Raw genomic sequence first — 17,493 nt, forward strand, 5'->3', positions numbered from 1 at the left:
TCCCGCTCCTCGCCCTGCTCGCGCCTGTTCCATCTGTATTGTGACTGCTCACAGGCTCGGGCTGGCCCTAGGGCAATAGGGCAGGCTTTGAAGTCCCCCCTGACAGACCAGTGTGTGCCACTTTTCTGGGACTATTGTGGTGGTAGCACTGTCTGTTTTAACTAATATTACTGTCTTGTTTTTTAAAAGACACTATTGCGCACACTTGTTCCCCAATAAATGCGCTACAAGACTCAAGTACTACTGAAACGGTTTGTCAAGAAAAGACATGAATTGCAATGTTCAACTTCTTTTGTGTCCCTACCCAGAGGCTACCTACGCTTGTCCCTGCTGCTTCCTCTTTCCTGCCCATGCAGGAAATGTACGTCATTGGGCAGATGGGGAGCAGGTGCAAGTGGATCCAGGTCACCTGCCCACCTGGCACCTTCCAGGTTGCTGCTCTTTTTCCCCACTTACCAAGCCCCGCCCACCTGGTGACTTCTTGGTTGTGGCTCTTTTTCCCTACTTAAGGAACCCTCCAGCCTCTTTTCCTTTGCAGATAGGGAGCAGGTGCAAGTGGATCTAGGTCACCTGGCCTAAGCCCTGCCCACCTGGCGCCTTCCAGGTTGCCGCTCTTTTGCCCTACTCAAAGAGCCCTGCAGCCTCTTTTCCATTGCAGATGCGGAGCAGGTGCAAGTGGATCTAGGTCACCTGCCCTAAGCCCCACCCACCTGGCGCCTTCCAGGTTGCTGCTCTTTTTCCCCACTTAGCAAGCACTGCCCACCTTGTGCCTTCCTGGATGCCGCTCTTTTTCCCTACTTAAGGAGCCCTCTAGCCTCTTTTCCTTTGCAGATGGTGAGCAGGTGAAAGTGGATCTAGGTCACCTGGCCTAAGCCCCACCCACCTGGCGCCTTCCAGGTTGCCGCTCTTTTTCCCCACTTAACAAGCCCCGCCCATCTGGTGCCTTCCTGGTTGCTGCTCTTTTTCCCTACTTAAGGAGCCCTCTAGCCTCTTTTCCTTTGCAGATGGGGAGCAGGTGCAAGTGGATCTAGGTGACCTGGCTTAAGCATCACCCAACTTGTTAGCCCTGCCTCTTCCTTTCCGCTCTTAATTCTTAGATTAAGGGTGTCTCTCGCCCTGGGTCCTCCTGGTCCAAAGGGCTGATGAAGAAAAGGGCAATTCCTGTTTGGACCTTTTCGGACCTTTTCGGACCCAGGTCCCGACCTCCTGCTCAGATAGCAGGTAAGCATGCACCAACATGTGTTTATTCCCTCTGTCCCCACAGGCCATCCCCACTCCCTCTGGTCCCCCTGTGATGTTCCCTCGTACCCCCACCCTTCTAGCACACAGGTGTTAACTGTTTTGCTTGATTCTTCAACCCTGAGCCCCCTCTCACTCCACCAACCCCGCCCAAGCCTACTTCTGCAGGAGGCTGTACTGATACATTCTGATTTCACCATTGTTGTCTTGGGACCAATGCTGATTCACGGTGCATCACCCTTTCTCAACTCTCATGCTGGACTTCCTTTCATCTTGTTCATCTTGTACTCATGGTGTCACTGAATCATGTTGTTCCCATCTTCATCTTGTATCCTGGCTTGCAACATTATGTATTACTACTGACTTCTGCAATTGTATTCTCTGTTCCCTCTTGCTTCTCCACTCTTTTTGACTGCTTACTCTCTGTTCTCTCCTCCTCTCCCTTTGACACTTTTCCTTTCTCCCTTTTCCTATCTCCTTCCCTCCTCCCTCACTTTCTTCTATGCACCTACTCTATCAGAATTGTCCCTCGACCTAGTATGATAGCAACCTTGTTTGTCTCCCTCGACCCATGATAGCAACCTTGTCTGTTAGTTGTCCCCTCGACCCCCCAGCACTATCTGAAATGTCATCAGGACTAGTACGATAGTTGCTTGTTTTGTTCCTCTCCTCCCTTTCTGCACCCCTCTCCCTCACCTTTTGTTTTTCTCCGACTCTACCAGAAATGTCATCAGGCCTAGTACGGTAGTCGCCTGTCTGTGTCCATTTCCTTCCCACTCTCCCCCTCCTTTCCTTATCTATGTCTTACCTCTTGCACTATCTGAAATGTTGTCAGGCCGAGTACGATAGTTAATTTCACATCCTTACTGTTCATGGCCTGTAAGAATGTCATTGTATTTTCCCTTGTTCCCTCCCTTGCCTTCAAGCGCTTTGAAACACATTGGGCCTCATTACGAGTATGGTGGTAGTCATGCTGCTTTTAGCGGCATGGCTACCCCCATACTGGTTACCGGGTCCGGGTCCCTGGAATGGGGAAATACCAGGCCATTCCGACCTTGGAGGGCCTGGTATTTTCCGGTACATCCCCATTCCCATTTGAGCCCCCATAGGGCTTAATGGGCCCGTTAATGATGGGCCCGTTGTTAGCATCCTGGTCTGCTAGCGGGTCCCGCTAAGGACGCCTGGTTTTACCAGATGTCCTTAGCGGGTCCCGTGAGCAGACCTCATAATGAGGCGGTAGAGGGTTAACGGGGCCGGCAGCTCTACGGCGCCTCTACCGCCTTCCTCGTAATGAGGCCCATTGTGTATAAGTGCTATATAAATAAACTATCATATCATATCATCATATCCTGCACTGCCATTTGAGCATGCAGGACGCCAACTAAGAGGAACATTCTCAAACCAAGGATTAATGGTCCTGGGGCAAGAGAGTGTGAAAGATTAAAGATCACTGTGGGAGATCATTCCCATAGAGATGCCTGCAGTGTCTTGGTACCCCCATAGCCTTGATGACTGAAAACAAAGATTGAATGGCCTCAAGAGGCATGCTGCTGGAAGGTTCAAGAACATCATGGTATTGTATTGACACAGGAGAGAGGACCCTACCATGACCCATCCTGCAGCCATCACCATCATTGACATTGGGGGCTTCAAAGGAATCTGTGGTCTGGAAACAGAAGGATAAGATGTAGGAGGTGCACCTTGCAGAAGTAGCCTCCATGACCTCCGATTTGCTATGTGATCAGGTCTTGCCATGCCCCAAAAAAACAAGCCCTAAAACTCTGCTCCCCGTCAAAGGTGGCGCACAGGACGGTGCCTGGCAGGGAGGTGAAGGATGCACAATGACCTCTCAGTGGCAACATCCACAGCAGGACCATCATCACAGGTCTCTATGTCCCAGCTTGTAGGACCCACCATTCTGCCTTGACCGCTGGCTACTGCGATCACTGCAAATCTGCGGACACTGCACAACTTTAGGGTCCTGGATTCATAGGACATGAGGTGGAGGAAGACCTGGTTGGCATCCCGGGAGGGCAAAGTGAATCCGAAGTACAAGCAGAGCAGATCAGCAGCACCTTGCTGTCTTTGAACCCCCCTCTCCTTGGTGGTCCCTCCCTTCACACCATCTGCTGGCCGATCCCACATATCATTAGTGGCCGGGATGATTTAGGCAACGGCGGACTGGCCTGAAATGTGATAATTGACAATGGGAGGGTGATGTCGAGGTTGTGCAATTGTAACTCATGTAGCAGTGGGGTTGGGACAGCATATCCATGACCATGTGCAACCCAGCAGACCAGAGAAAAGGCCCATTAAGGCCAGGGAGTTTGCCCACGAAGCTGTTGGGGTGAGACAACCTCTAACAGGTCCTTGATACAGCACATCTACTACCTTTCGTGAGCTCTCTATCTAGGTTGCGCGGATAGCTCAGGGGAAACACATTTGCCTTGGAAGCAAGACAACGTATAGCAACACAGGTTCAAATCTCGTTATAAAAGAACAATAATTATAACTCTCAACCATATTGCTACTTTTAACCTCGCCCTCATAAAACAGCTGATGTCCAACAATGAAGCCCATGTCATGTTATTAATTATTTATCAAGTAGACATTCTATCAAGGTCTTCTGTGGGATAGACATTAATGGCACAACCTGGCTCAAGCATCATAGATGATAGAAGATCTCAGTCAAATTGCTGATCTTTCCATAATAGAGCCGTTTGTTGCCAATTAGAAGAACCAGGTTCGTACCTTGTGCTTTTGGGGTTGGGCACAGGCATAAAGAGTTTAGCTAGAACTTGGCACTCCAATGTCCAAGACTTATGACCATTCAACTACTTTAATAAGCCTGAAGCTGTACCCAGGTCTCCATCCAATCAAACAATGGACTGACTATCAGAGGTATACGTATAGAATGGTTTGCCAAAAGATCTTATGAGTTTAACTAGAGGCCTCATATAGATAGTAAATGGTAGTGGGAACAGGGCAGAACCCTCTGGTACGCCACACAGCAACTACCAAAAAGCTGGCAGAAAAGGAGAAATTAAAATGATTTGTGGTGTGGAAATATTTTACCCAGTTCGGGGCCTGATCATGACTCCCCACCTTGTGTTGGTGGCTCAGAAGGATACCATGGTCGACAATGTCAAAACCAACAACAGACCCAATGGCACTTGAGAAACTGCTACCAGCCACCATCATCCTCAACCATTATCTATTGTCCCTTACTATGACAGAAACTGATCAGCTAGGAACTAAAAGTTTGTTTCTGCTGAAACCTGAAGGTGTCATGTTGCAGTTCTCAGACTTTAGCCAGAAAGGCTACCTCTAATATAGGGTGATAGTTGCCTGGTTTGGTACTATCCAGCTGATGCATTGATCAGGCTCTTCGAATGACATGAGCAAACCCTATAATTAGTGCTGAAAATTTAATTTCATTTGTCGCAAATTCAACACTTACCATAACCCTAATATGTGTGCAAGCCACAAGCTATATAGACTAATTTCAAAGGTGCTTGTTGGTGGATGTGAGGCTTGAGCTGTTCCCCTTGAGTAGAGGGCATCTAATTTCCCTAAATGTTTTACAGAGTTTGTAAATTAATCACTCAGCCCCCCTTATTTATTGAAGAGCACCTACACCAAGGTGAAATTGCTTAGACTGCGTGTGTGCGATGGATTTTGAACACTTACCCCTGGTAGGTTTGGGCCCAGTAAAACAGTTTTGTGGGTGCACAGCTCTGACTTGTTCAAGCCCAATTCCTCCTGTGCATAACCGATGTACCAGTACTCTGTGAGGAACTCCACCATAACCTTCGTGTTACATATTGCCCTTTGCACTACTTCCAGCTGCCTTCAGCAGGGCCCAGAAGCTATTCAGTAGGATGGACAACAGGCTGCTCATGGACATTTGTTGGGGTAAGGAATAGGGTGGGAATGGCAACAGGATACATATAGTGTAGCAGGTTAGGGAAAGGATAGGATGTTTAAGTATTTTTATCCTAGAGGGCCTTCTCAGATTTAGAGGAACATAGATAGTTTATGTTGCATGTTCGGAAGCTTTGCACAACATGGTCACTATTCTATTTGCGGCTGCTTGCTGAAGAGTGACAGGCAGGAGAATGGGCTTGTCATCATCACCGTTTTGTCACATGTCAACCTCTGGTGGCACGTGTACACAGTGGCATGTTAGAGAATTCGCATCATAGCGCTACGATCCTGTCAGGGTCGGACTGGGACATGTAATCATCTCCGGCATCAATGCCAAATGGACAGTGTGTACAAATGACTATGAACTATTGCGCGGTGTCACCGCTCCCTATTCCCAGTATGGTAAGTGGAGGGGCATAAATATTTCCCACAAAAATGGCATAGCGACCGAGCGCAGCGAGGGAGCCCGAACCAATCAATGGGGGCTCTTAGGGGGTTTTCTGCCTGTGAATGTTTTTTAAATAATGGGTTAAAATGTTGCATTTTAGAGCATACTTTAAAGAAAATAGGTAAAAAGCCACAGTTTGCAATTGGAGCTGGGGGGCCAAGGGGAAAACATGGTATTTTTGTCTGGACATCTACTATAGATGTCTAGTAAAAAAAAATACCATCCCTGTCCCCACCCCCTGGCTCCATAGCACCTCAGAAGAAGAGCTGATTTTGGCAGGTGCGTAGGGGGATTGTGCAACTAAGGCATTTTTAAAATGCCTTTGTTGTACAACCCTCTCCCCCCCACCCCTGACTCGCCAAAATCAGCGCAACGGACCAAAACAAACACACACACACACATTCACACAGCAATCACTCTATCATTCATACGAGCACCCATCACAATACACTCACTCATAACACAAGCATACATGCATCCATACACATTTAAATAAATACATGAACATAAACATACCCTCTGAGGGGGCCTGCGAGTGGGTGCTGAAATGCCCCGCTCCAGGTTGCTCTGTTCCAATGTGCAAGGAGGTGCTGGAGCTCCCCCTCACACATACTATACAGTGCCCCACCCAGCATTCCCAATGAGCTATGAAAGACTGGCAAAGCAAAACGCCCCAGCGTTGCATGGCTCAGTGAGCATGTGCGGCTGGGGAACTGAACTGTCAAAGGGAAACACTCTTTCCCTTTGACAGTTGGGCCAGCCCAGGAGCACTCCCTCAGCTGGAGAAAGCAGCTGAGGAGAGTGCTCAGTGTTTCACTGGGCTGGCTCCTCATCTCCTTCATAATGGGTGAGGGGGCCACTGGGTGGATGCACTCCGGTCCATTATGGATGAGCCGCCAGGCTCGGACTGGCCAATAGGGCACTAGGGCGATGCCGGTACCAAAAATGCAAAATGCTAGTGTATGCCAGTCAAAATGGGCCACTTTTTTGGCCGATGTTGGCCAGTTTGATGAGGTTCTTCACTATGCAACTAGTCGTTTTAACCATTTTTGCTGAATAAATAGTCTGTGACCAAAGGAATGAATATTCATTTGCAACTGCGGGCCACCTTTTCATTGGCCACCTTTTCATTGGCCACCTTTTCATTGGCCACCTTTTCATTGGCGCCTGAGACAGTTTTATGGTCCAGTCTGACCATGTTAGCCACCCCAGCCCATTTTCTCCAATTGCCCCCCAGTTTGAAGACCTCTGCCCTATTGCCAGGCTCAGACTGGCCTATAGGGCATAGGCCCATGGCCAGACCAAAAACACAAAATGCTGGTGTGGGCCAATTTATTGGGTCAACGTGGGCTACTTTTTTGGCCAATTTGGGCTAGTTTTATGAGTTAATTCACTCTGTGGCTAGTAGTTTTGACCAGCGTTGGCAAATAATAGTGTTTGGAATGCACAATTTGCATCACACTTATCAAAACACTCCACCTTGGTTACTATTCAAATAGTATCACAAAAGGAATGAAAAGCCATTTGCAACTGCGGGCCACTTTTTCATTGGTGCCCGAGACAATTTTATGGCCCAGTCCGACCCTGCCTATTGCACTATAGGTCAGTCTGTGCCTCACTCCCGTGCTTTGCCCCTCCCTTCATGCCGCAGTGTGGATATGCGCCAAGAAGTTTGCTGCTGCCACATCAGCCTTCCCTTACTTTTAAGTGGGCCATCCTGGGATTTGTAAGTTTCCGTGCTGAATTTGGGCACAGCCTTCAATGGGATCAGTACCACTTATGCGCTTGTAAAAGGTTCTACGTCAGCGCAAACCATGCACCCATTCTGCACGTGCACATTTCGCATGCAGCAATGCCCATAACTTAAAGGGATGAAGGTGTGTCTCTACCCGCACTGCAATGGTCTGCTTCGCTCCCTTATTCTGAGTACAGGGTTTGGAATACCTCTTTCCAACAATACTAATTATGAGTTGTGAGGTATTTAATTCACCTAATGCAGTATTTCTTAAGTATGGCATGTGGTATTTCTTAAATAATGCTTATTTGGTATGCATTTGATGCCTTCGGGGCAGTAGAGTCTCAATAGTTGCAGACCCCTTAGGATACTTACTGCAAGCGGGTGTGCTAATTACCACATGTGCTTTATATAACAGGAAAATTGCAAAACACGTAATGTGACCCTTGGCTTGATGTTAACTGGGGTGAGCTTCTGCTCCACACCCTTACCCACACGGTCCCCAAGTGCATACACTCCCAAAGAGGAACGGACACCAGGAGAGGGCTTAAACGCGTCTTTATTTCACTGTGTCCCTCTATTCACTACCCGACTCCTCCTCCTCCCCAACACGTGATCCTGACTACCCCTCAAACGTGACATGGGTGCAGGCATCACAAGGATATCACAACCCCCCCTTTCTTAACACCATGTTATACTAAGTTCATTTCTTCAATCAATCTGTGGGGTCTATTCCTCGCTTGCTGGGTATTTCCCATTTGACGGGCTTGTGGGTGACCAACATTCTCCCGCAGGGGTGAACAGACCTGCTCTTCACTGGAGTCTTCACCATCACCTCCATACCGGGCATTCCACTCTTGAGGTCCTGTCTCCTCTGCTAATGCTCTCATCATGATGACCCCAGGCATCTTCTTGAAATGTGAGGAATCTCTAGTCACTGCTCTCCTTTCTCCTTCTGCAGTGATTAAGGACCCTTTGACCTATGTGACCGTCAATGGGTCCTCATTGAAAGCAGTGATGTGCTTACAGCTCAGGGGCTGGCATACTATCACAACATCCCCTACCTCTAAGTAATTTTTGCGAGCTTTCCTGGCCACATCTGTTCGTTCCTTCGTTGTCTCCTTGGCACTCCTGTCTTTTTCTCTCATTTCTCTGTCTTCCACATATTCTTCTCCCTGGGTTCCAGCATGGGGAATTCGGGTGCCTAGGTTCTGCCCAAACATCACTTCAGATGGTGCCTTTCCAGTGGTGCTGTGGGGTGTGTTGCGATAATCACGCAACAGTTGATATAAGATCTTCTCAACAGGCTCCCCCGTCAATCGTGCAATTTGTGCATTCCTTTTGATGTTGCTAATAAAGCGTTTGACTGTGCCATTGGCTTTGCGTCTGTGGGTGAAACCCATGTATTCTGCAAAAGTCTTGAAGTCTTGTCTGGTGAAAGGGGGTCCATTGTCGGATTTAACGACTCTTGGTATCCCATAGGTGGCAAACATTCTGTCCAGCGCTGGTACGGTGTGACAGGCCGCAGTGGTTGGCACTGGCTGTAGATCCCGGAATCGAGAATATTCATCCATTGCTACAAATATGTACCCCCCCCCTTTCTGGGGTCTGAAGAAATCTACTGCTATTTCGGCCCATGCTTTCTCTGGGAGTTCTTTCATGCACAGTGGCTCGGGTCGTGTGAGCGGGCTAATGACGGCACACGTGGGACATTGTCAGAGAAGCATTTCCCCCTGTCTGTCCAATTGTGGGAACCATACCTTCTGCCTTCGTATCCTCTTGGTGGACACGATTCCCCGGTGTGCCTCATCTGCACGTTCCAGAATCTTCCTTTGCAATATCCTGGGAATTACTATTTTTGTTCCTTTGATTAACAGCCCTTCCTCTGACTGGGCCAGTTCCTATCCCACTGCCACCAAACTACTGAGATCTTGCTGAATGTCTGAGGTCGTGTGCTCACCCACCTGTTTGGCCTGTTTCCATCGTCCTGATTTAATGCAAATGCAGATAATTTGTATGGCCTGATCGTTCTCCATTTCTTGTGCTATTTGCTCCACGGTTACTCCTTTTGGGGTGGCTGCATGCACAATGTAATGTATATACTGGTCTGCAACGGACAGCGTTCACATGTTCCTTTTGCACGGGTATCTCAACAGGAAGTCAGCAGGATTGTCCTCCTTTGCCGGGTAATGGACGATGCAGAAACTGTAGTCCTGTAGTCTCAATGCCCATCGTGCAATTCTGGGGCCATTTTTGCTTGGGGAAACCTTTGAATGAAGGTTAGTGCTTGGTGATCAGTGAACACTGTGGAAGGTTTACCATATAGGAATCGATGAAAATGTTCACAGGCCCACACTACGGCCAGCCCTTATTTTTCATCCTGTGAATAGGCTTGGTCAGTCCTTGACAGGCTTCTGCTGGCCTATGAGACGATACGGCGCGTCTCTCTGTCCTTGTTAGCAATTTGCGTCAAGATGGTGCCCAGCCCTACAGGGCTGGCGTCCACGACCATTTCTGTTTCCCTGGAGGTATTAAAGTAAGCCATGTTTTGGCATCCGCAATTCTGTGATGGATTGTTTCAAATGCTTGTTGACATAGACCGAACACACAAACGTTGCTTGCTGTTTCGTCAAAGCCCTCAGGGGCTCACTTATTGATGCAAAATCCTTGATGTATCGGGTACAGTAGCTGGCAAGGCTGAGGAAGGATCGCAGGTCGAGGCATTTGCTGGGGGGTGTGCTTCAGTGAGGGCAGATACCTTTTCCGGATCCGCTGTCATGCCTTGTGTCCCAAAAATATGTGTCCAAAAAACTAAAGGGTATGTTTCCTGAACTCGCATTTTTCTCAGTTTAGGGTGAGGTGTGCTCCTCTAATGTCATACATACTCTCGTGAGGGTGTTGTCATGTTGTTCTTGATCTTGTCCGAATACCAGAATGTCGTCACTGTAATTTAAACAGTTGGGGATATGTTTATGACATTGGGCCTCATTATAAGTTTGCCGGTTTGGTAACAACGGTACCGGTAAGCTTGCCAGTACCGTTGCTAGCAGACCTGGTGGGCGTACCTGCACCCGGCACCCGCAAGCAGGCCTTGTCGGATGCACCGGCACCATTCATGAATGGTGCCGGTGCATCCGGCCTCCCCATTAGGGCTCAATGGGAATGGGAGTAATTATTACTGGCACCCGGCAAAGAGAATTACCGGGTCTGCCGGGGCTGGAATGCCCTGGTAGATCCCCATTGCCGGGTGCCAGTAATTTCGTGACTCCAGCGGCAGCCGTGCCAGTATTTACCGGCATGGCTACCGCTGAAGTCATAATGAGGCCCATTGTGTATTTCCACCTGAAAGATTTCGGCAGCAGATGAAACTCCAAAGCTTAAACGTTTGTACCTGTAGAGGCCTAGGAGTTTATGTACCTTTATTCCTTGCTCAGTTCCAGTTGGTAATAGCCTTTGTTAAGGTCTAACTTTGAAAATACTGTGGTGCTGTTTAGCAGGTGGACCATGTCAGTATTCCTCGGGCTTGATGACGCTCTCTTAATATGGCCTTGTTTGGTCGGCGCATGTCTACACATATTCTAATGTCCTGCGAGTCCTTTTTGTGCACTGGAACTATTGGTGACACCCACAGAGTTGGGCTTACTGCTGGCTCTATGATATCGGTGTCGAGAAGTTTGTGTGGCTCTTCCTCTACTTGCCGTTGGTTGTTCACTGGGATGCCAGGATAGTGTTGGGCTACTGGTGGTATTTGTGGGTCTACGTGCAAGTCGATTTGTCGGACTTTTAGTTTTCCGAGACCCTTGAATTGTGTCGGGAAAAGGTGCTCTATCTTGGCTGATGGATCCAGATATTTGTGTGCCATGAGTCTGTACAGCATGTGTATGAGGCCCATATCTATTGCGGCTTTAAAGGTTATTATGCACCCGCTGTCTGTGGCAGCTTCCAGTATGTGCATGGTTATCCGTTGTGTCTGCATTTTGTATTTGCACTGTGCCATGAAGTAACCGTTGCAGGGTAGCAGCCTTTTTGAGCCACATGGATAAAAGTTTACCTATGCTGGTCGTAGGCAAGGAGCTTTTGGGAGGTTGTTGTACACTTCTTTGCTCATGACATTTCCTGTAGCTCTGGTGTCCACTAGAAATTCAGCCAACAGGTCATTTCCTTGGAGAAGCAGTATCAGACTTTGTTGTTTTGCCGTTGGGTTCCCCAGTGCGTAGAGGCAACATCTTTTCCTTTGCTCTTCCCTGGGGGCATTTCCTTTCTTCTTGATCCTTCTTCTGAGGATTCACAGCATGTGCTGTCTGTTTGCGACTGTTCAACTAGATGGCGAACATATCTTTTGGGTCTTCTCCTTGATATAGAACCTGTTGTCCTGTTTGATCGCCACTCTGCCATTGATTTGTCTTGTGTCTTTTCCGTCCTCTCTCCTGTCCCTCTGTCTCAGTTGAGGCGGCTCATATGATTGGCTCGCTGACCCTGTGGAACTTTGCATGCCTCTTTCTCTGGCTTGCAGCAATTGCCGGCTATTACCCTCACCTCGAGCTTGACTCCGGTAAATGCGACACACTGCTTTAAAGTGGTTGTCGCCTCCACAGGCTAAGCATTGTTGTCCGATGGCAGGGCAGGTGCCTTCATGAGGAAATTCGTATCCACATGTATAACAGAAAGGTTCTCCATTGCCTTTGCTTGTTTGCGTCATCTCAAGCTTGTGGATGTTTTCTCATGCGAGATTTTGATTTCACTCAGACCTTCGACCTGTAGTGCGAGGGCCGCATCCGATCTCGCCAGGCGTAGGATCTCATACAGGGAGCGAGGTTTCTGAAGCAATCTTTTTTTTAAATCAGCACATTCACACCCCGCAATGATATGGGAACGTTGTGCCTCATCATTTGAGTAATTGTTGAAATCAAGTGTTTTAAGAGAATGTTTAGACGCATGACATATGAGTCAATCGTTTCCCCTTTTTGCTGTTCTGTTGTGGGAACATATGTCGTTCATACTCCACATTTGTGTGAGGTGTAAAGTAGTTGTTCAGAGCTGTTTTTAGACTGTTGTAGGTGTCTGTGGTTACTGTTGTCAGTTCATCCACAATGTCGCATACATTGAGGCCTATGGACAGGGTAAGGACAATGTGTTTTTTTTCTTCTTCCAGGGGTCTGATGGCCTTGATGTAGATCTCAAAATCTCTCATCCATCTCTTCCACCTGTGGCCCACACTGCTAGCTTCTATTAAGTCAAAATGTGTGGGTAGCTGTGTAATTAGATTGTCCTGTAGTCTTGAGGGGAGGGTTGCTGGTGGTGTAACAGGCACAGTCAGCTCCTCCTCCTCTGACATGTTGGTTTGGTGGGTAGCAGTGTGGTGGGGCTTCGATTGTGCTTTTCTCCCTGACTGTAGGCTGACTGCTGTTGATGATTGCCTTTAGCTGCAGCGCCTCTCCAGATTGCAGGTGATGCAAAACAGAACAGGCAGGGCGTTGTCCCCTGCTCCCCTGCGGCTGTGTCCTCCCACACTGCTTCCAAGTGTTCCCCTTGTGGCACTCCTCATGGGGATGCATTTCCTCTATTGATTTCCCTTAGTGTTATTTTCTAATATACGCGGTGCTGTCTGCACTCCTTTGCTCAATCACACACAGGTGTGACAGCCACCCAGAAATATCAGCTGCGTTGGGTTTATAGGCCTCACACTCTTCATCATGAGCGTAGGCCATCTGCTGGGCAGTCCGGGCCTCCTCTCCTGGGCCCGTACCTTTCCTTGCAGTAATGCGAGCCGCTCCACCCGCCAACACACCTTCTCTGGCTCCTGATCACTCGCCTGCAATTCCGCCGGCAACTTCTCTCCTCATGGGCCGCTCCGCTCCTCTGCTGTGCCACTTCTCGACCCATCTCACACTGCCTTGGACCTCTGACACCAGGTCCAGGTGCACGCGGCTCAGACAGCTTGTTGCCACTTTGATGTTCCCTGAGGTGAGTTTCTGCTCAACATCCGTACCCATACGGTTCCCCAGTACATACACTGCCAAAGAGGAACGGACACCAGGAGAGGGCTTAAACACTTCTTTATTTCACTGTGTGCCTCTATTCACTGCCTGACTTCTCCCCATCCCCAACATGTGATCCTGGCTGTTGGGGCCCACTCTCAGGTACCCCGACACAAAACACAGGACATGGTGCTGGTCACGTCTAACTCCTTTATTTTCCTTGTTACAAGTAACTTCCTTTCCCTTGTCCCCTCCCCTTCCGCCCTCCTCCTGCCTTCCCCTGCGGTGTGTAGATCGTCACTCTTAAAGGGCCCTGCTCCTTTTCCACCGCAACACCCCCCCCCGTTGCTTATCAGGGATGTTTCCTGTATACATCTGCTCGATGAGGTGTGTAGGTTTCCTTGTGGTTCGCTGCGGGTGGCCGAGCGACTCACAGGTCTCACCGTCCAGCTCTCTGACCAGCGGATCTCCGGTCTCTTCTGTTCTCGGCTCCTCTTCTTCTCTCGTTGTCTCCACGGCTGTGTCCGTCTCCTCTTACAGCTTGCGGAAGAATGAGGCATTGCTAGTCATCTCTCCTTCTTCCCCTATCATGGTAACCATTGGTCCTTTCACTTCGGTCACCAGTAGCGGACCCGGCGCGTTCTGAGATTCAGTCTTCTTCTGCTTCTGCTGTCTGGTGAGTACAACTTCACCGATTGGGAGGTGGTGGTCTTTCGCTCTCCTTTTCTGGTCTGTCCACTCCATTGCCTTCCTTATCTTCTCAGCTTCTCATTCTCTGATCTCTGCGTCTTCCTTCGGCGTGCAGTCTTCCAGCTGTGTGACCCGGGTCCTCAGTTTATATTTTATCATCAGCTGTAAGCAAGTCCGCCCAGTTGTTTCATGGGAGGTGTTTCGGTAGCTTCTCAGCATCTGAGAGATGGCTTGTGGCATTGCCATCTGGTCCGCGGCTGCATTCTGGCAAGTCCTTTTGATGGTGGTCATAAACCGTTCTACCATGCCATGGCTTGCGGCCATAGTGGTGTGATCTTTTGGTAGCTGAAGCCTAAATGCGTAGCAAACATGTGGAAGTCTTGGCCCTGGAAGGGCGGACCGTTGTCGGTATTCAGGGTGTTGGGGATCCCCCATTCACTGAATAGTTTGTCGATCACCCCTACTACATGGTGAAATGCTGTGAGTGCTTAATTTGTGCCGGATTTTGCCGGTGGGCAGCACCGGCACTCTTTTTTGGGCACCGGCACAGATGCGCACGACGTTTAAGCATTATCCAACAGAAGTGAGTCAACAAACAAAACTTTGTTGACTCATTTCTGTTGGATAATTTATGTCGTGTTCAGCGCTTGTTTGCTTGCAGGCCCCAGCCCAGCAGAGGCGTAGACAGGGTAGGGCCTGAGCGGGCAAGGCCCAACCAAAAATTCTAAATACCCGCATTGATCTTGGCTGGAGTGGCGCCCAAATTATTTTTTGTTTCACCCCTCCTCCCTCCACTCCACGTTGCTTTGCGAGGGAGCAGGCCAGTGCAAACTTTTTTTATTAATGTTTTTGGCGTGCACGCCTGACACACTCAGTGCTGGTTGCTATGCAACCACTTTATCCATGCAAAGGTCGGCCCAAGCCAACCATACCTGCACAGAAGCGCCGGGCCACCCCTTCCGCCGTGCACCGGCTCCTTGTTTTTTTAAGGCGAACAGGTCTCCAGATTGTAAAACGTGTCCGCCTGCCGTCTCTTTCTCTGCCAGCTGCTCTCTATATGCTGAGCAGCTCTGTGTCCAGGCTGCTGCTGCCACTGTGCCTGGGCCGACCGATCGAAGAAGACTCTTCTTCCGAAGGTAAGCACTACAGCGTCAGCAGCGAGCCAAGCATTATTTTAATGTTATGTTAATGTTACGTGTATATGCCTGCGTGTCATGAATGCTGGTGCGTGCGTGCGTGTTTGCTATGTGTGTAATGTCTGAAATGTCTATGTAAACATTGAGTGAGTGACTTGTGGCTGAGGGATTGTGGTGTTCTTGTGTGTGTATGTTGTTAGCAGAGTGTTAGTATAGTGTGTGTGTGCAAGTGTGTCTAAGCGAATGTATGCTCATGAGCTGACTGAATAAAGTAGGCATCTATGCAATATCTATTGCTACTACAGCTGTAAGGATATATACTGCATAGATGCCAACCATCCAGGTGTGCAGTAAGTGCACAAGCATTTTGGGGGTGCGGAGGGCTAAGAGGCCTCACAGCGAATCATTCTGCAAGCGCCTTCATGCCTGCCCATTGCCCTCCTTCAATCACAGCCCTGGGTGCAGGGAACTAGGCAGCATTGCAAGAGTGGGGGGTGGGAAGGAGGGAGAGCCACGAAAAAAGTCCTGCTACAGTGCTACTTTTCCCCACAAATGAAGTACACGCAATTGCATATGGTCTCATTCACTCCCACTAAACCGCCCACCTCTGCCCCAATCTAATTTTGTTTTAACATTAGTGGCAGATGGCATTTTAACACATAAAAAAAGTTAAACTGCAGAATCATAACTGATGCAGAAACTCACCTATTGGACCTCTTCCAGGCGCTCAAGAGCAAAACAAAGGCAAACCTCCTAATTTGCATATGGATTGCACCAACAGATGTGACTTCATAGAGAAGGAGATCATAATAAGCATAATCGGTCTTTCATACTTGGACACACCATGGAAGCGAGCTCAATTGACTAAGTCACAAATAACCCTTTGGTGCAAAATACCTAAATTGCGCTTTTATTATATATGGAGCAACCCTGTGGGCATTTGTTTTTATTTTTATAATAGCATGATATATTAACATAAGCTTTGAAGGGAGTCAGAATCACTTACAGGGCTGCAGATAAGACACAGTGGGCCTCATTAGGACTGTTGCGGTAAGGCAACAACGGCACCGGTAGTGCTACCGGCGCCGTTGTTGCCATGCCGCAACATTACGAGTTTGCTCGCGGGTGCCGCTCTGGACACCTGGTCAGACCTGATGGCTTTGTCGTCGTTGAAGTTGGCAAAGTCGCAGTATGTTATTTTCCTTTGGAGTCGGAGGATGAATTCGCCAATTGTCTTGTGTGGTAGTTGTGTACACTGGTTGAATGTATACCTTTCGTAATCCCTGTTGGGGAGGACAACTAACTTTCCATTGATTGCAGCAGTGAGGCGTTGGTATGTCGTTTTCTGTTGGGGTGGGATGGTTTTTATGATCCCTTTGATCTCCTTCCCCACGAGGTTCGTGAAAATGTCTATCTTGTTGGGTGCTTCCTGCTTCCCCACGGCTCTCAAAGTCCTCGAATTCCTCCATCCATTCTTCCCATCTCTGGCGTTGGTCTTGTAGTGGTTGTAGTGTGAATGGGTTGGGGAGCTGTAGAAATCTGGCTGGGGGTGTGAGGCTTGCCCCCACGGCGGCTTGTGCTCCTGCATCTGCTGCTGCTCCTTGCAACATTTTGCTGAGTGTCTGTGTTCATCTTGTCTGTGGGGGTGGGTATGGCTGAAGTGTCTGCCCTCCACATGGCCCCTATGCTTGTTCATTCTCATTCTGTTGTCGTTATGTGTGCTGTTCTTCCTGGTTGCCACTGTGGGTGGCTTTGTGTCTTGTCTTGTGGCTCCTATCACGTGGTGCAGGGTTAACTATCTCCTTCACTCGGATTTCCAGCACCCTCTCCATGTTGAGATGGAGGGCGCGTGCTGCTTGCGGAGCATGCCCTCTGTGCTACCGTGGGGTTTTCGCTGCCTCCTTTGCGCTGGTTTCCTCCTCCCCCTCCTCATTTGGGTGGAGCGCTCGTGTTGCTGGTGAAGCGCGGCGTCCGTGCTTATGCCTTGAGTGTATCCCCCTTAAATAGAGGCCGCGACTGCTGCACGCCCCTGTGTTGTGGCACGGTCGTGGGCCTTCCCTTCTGCCTCAGCAGTCCTCTTTATTATTATGATGGTTTTTTTTCTCATCCTCATGTTCTAGTGGCGTAGTAGGGGGCGAGGCTGCGTGGTATGTATGATATACTGCCTCGTTCGAGGGGAGACGCACGTCAAGTGCTTCTGGCATTGTGTGCAGCTTCCTGGCAACCCCCCCTGGGTTGGTCTCCTCCGGTTGCCGTGCGCTCCCTCCTTTCACCCACTGGGTGGTCCTCCTTACCGGTGGTATGGGCCGTGCGCATGTGGTGTCGCGTTGGCCTTGTTTT

This window comes from Ambystoma mexicanum, chromosome 2q, assembly GCF_040938575.1.
Source record: "Ambystoma mexicanum isolate Mex_15411 chromosome 2q, UKY_AmexF1_1, whole genome shotgun sequence".
NCBI lineage: Eukaryota > Metazoa > Chordata > Amphibia > Caudata > Ambystomatidae > Ambystoma > Ambystoma mexicanum.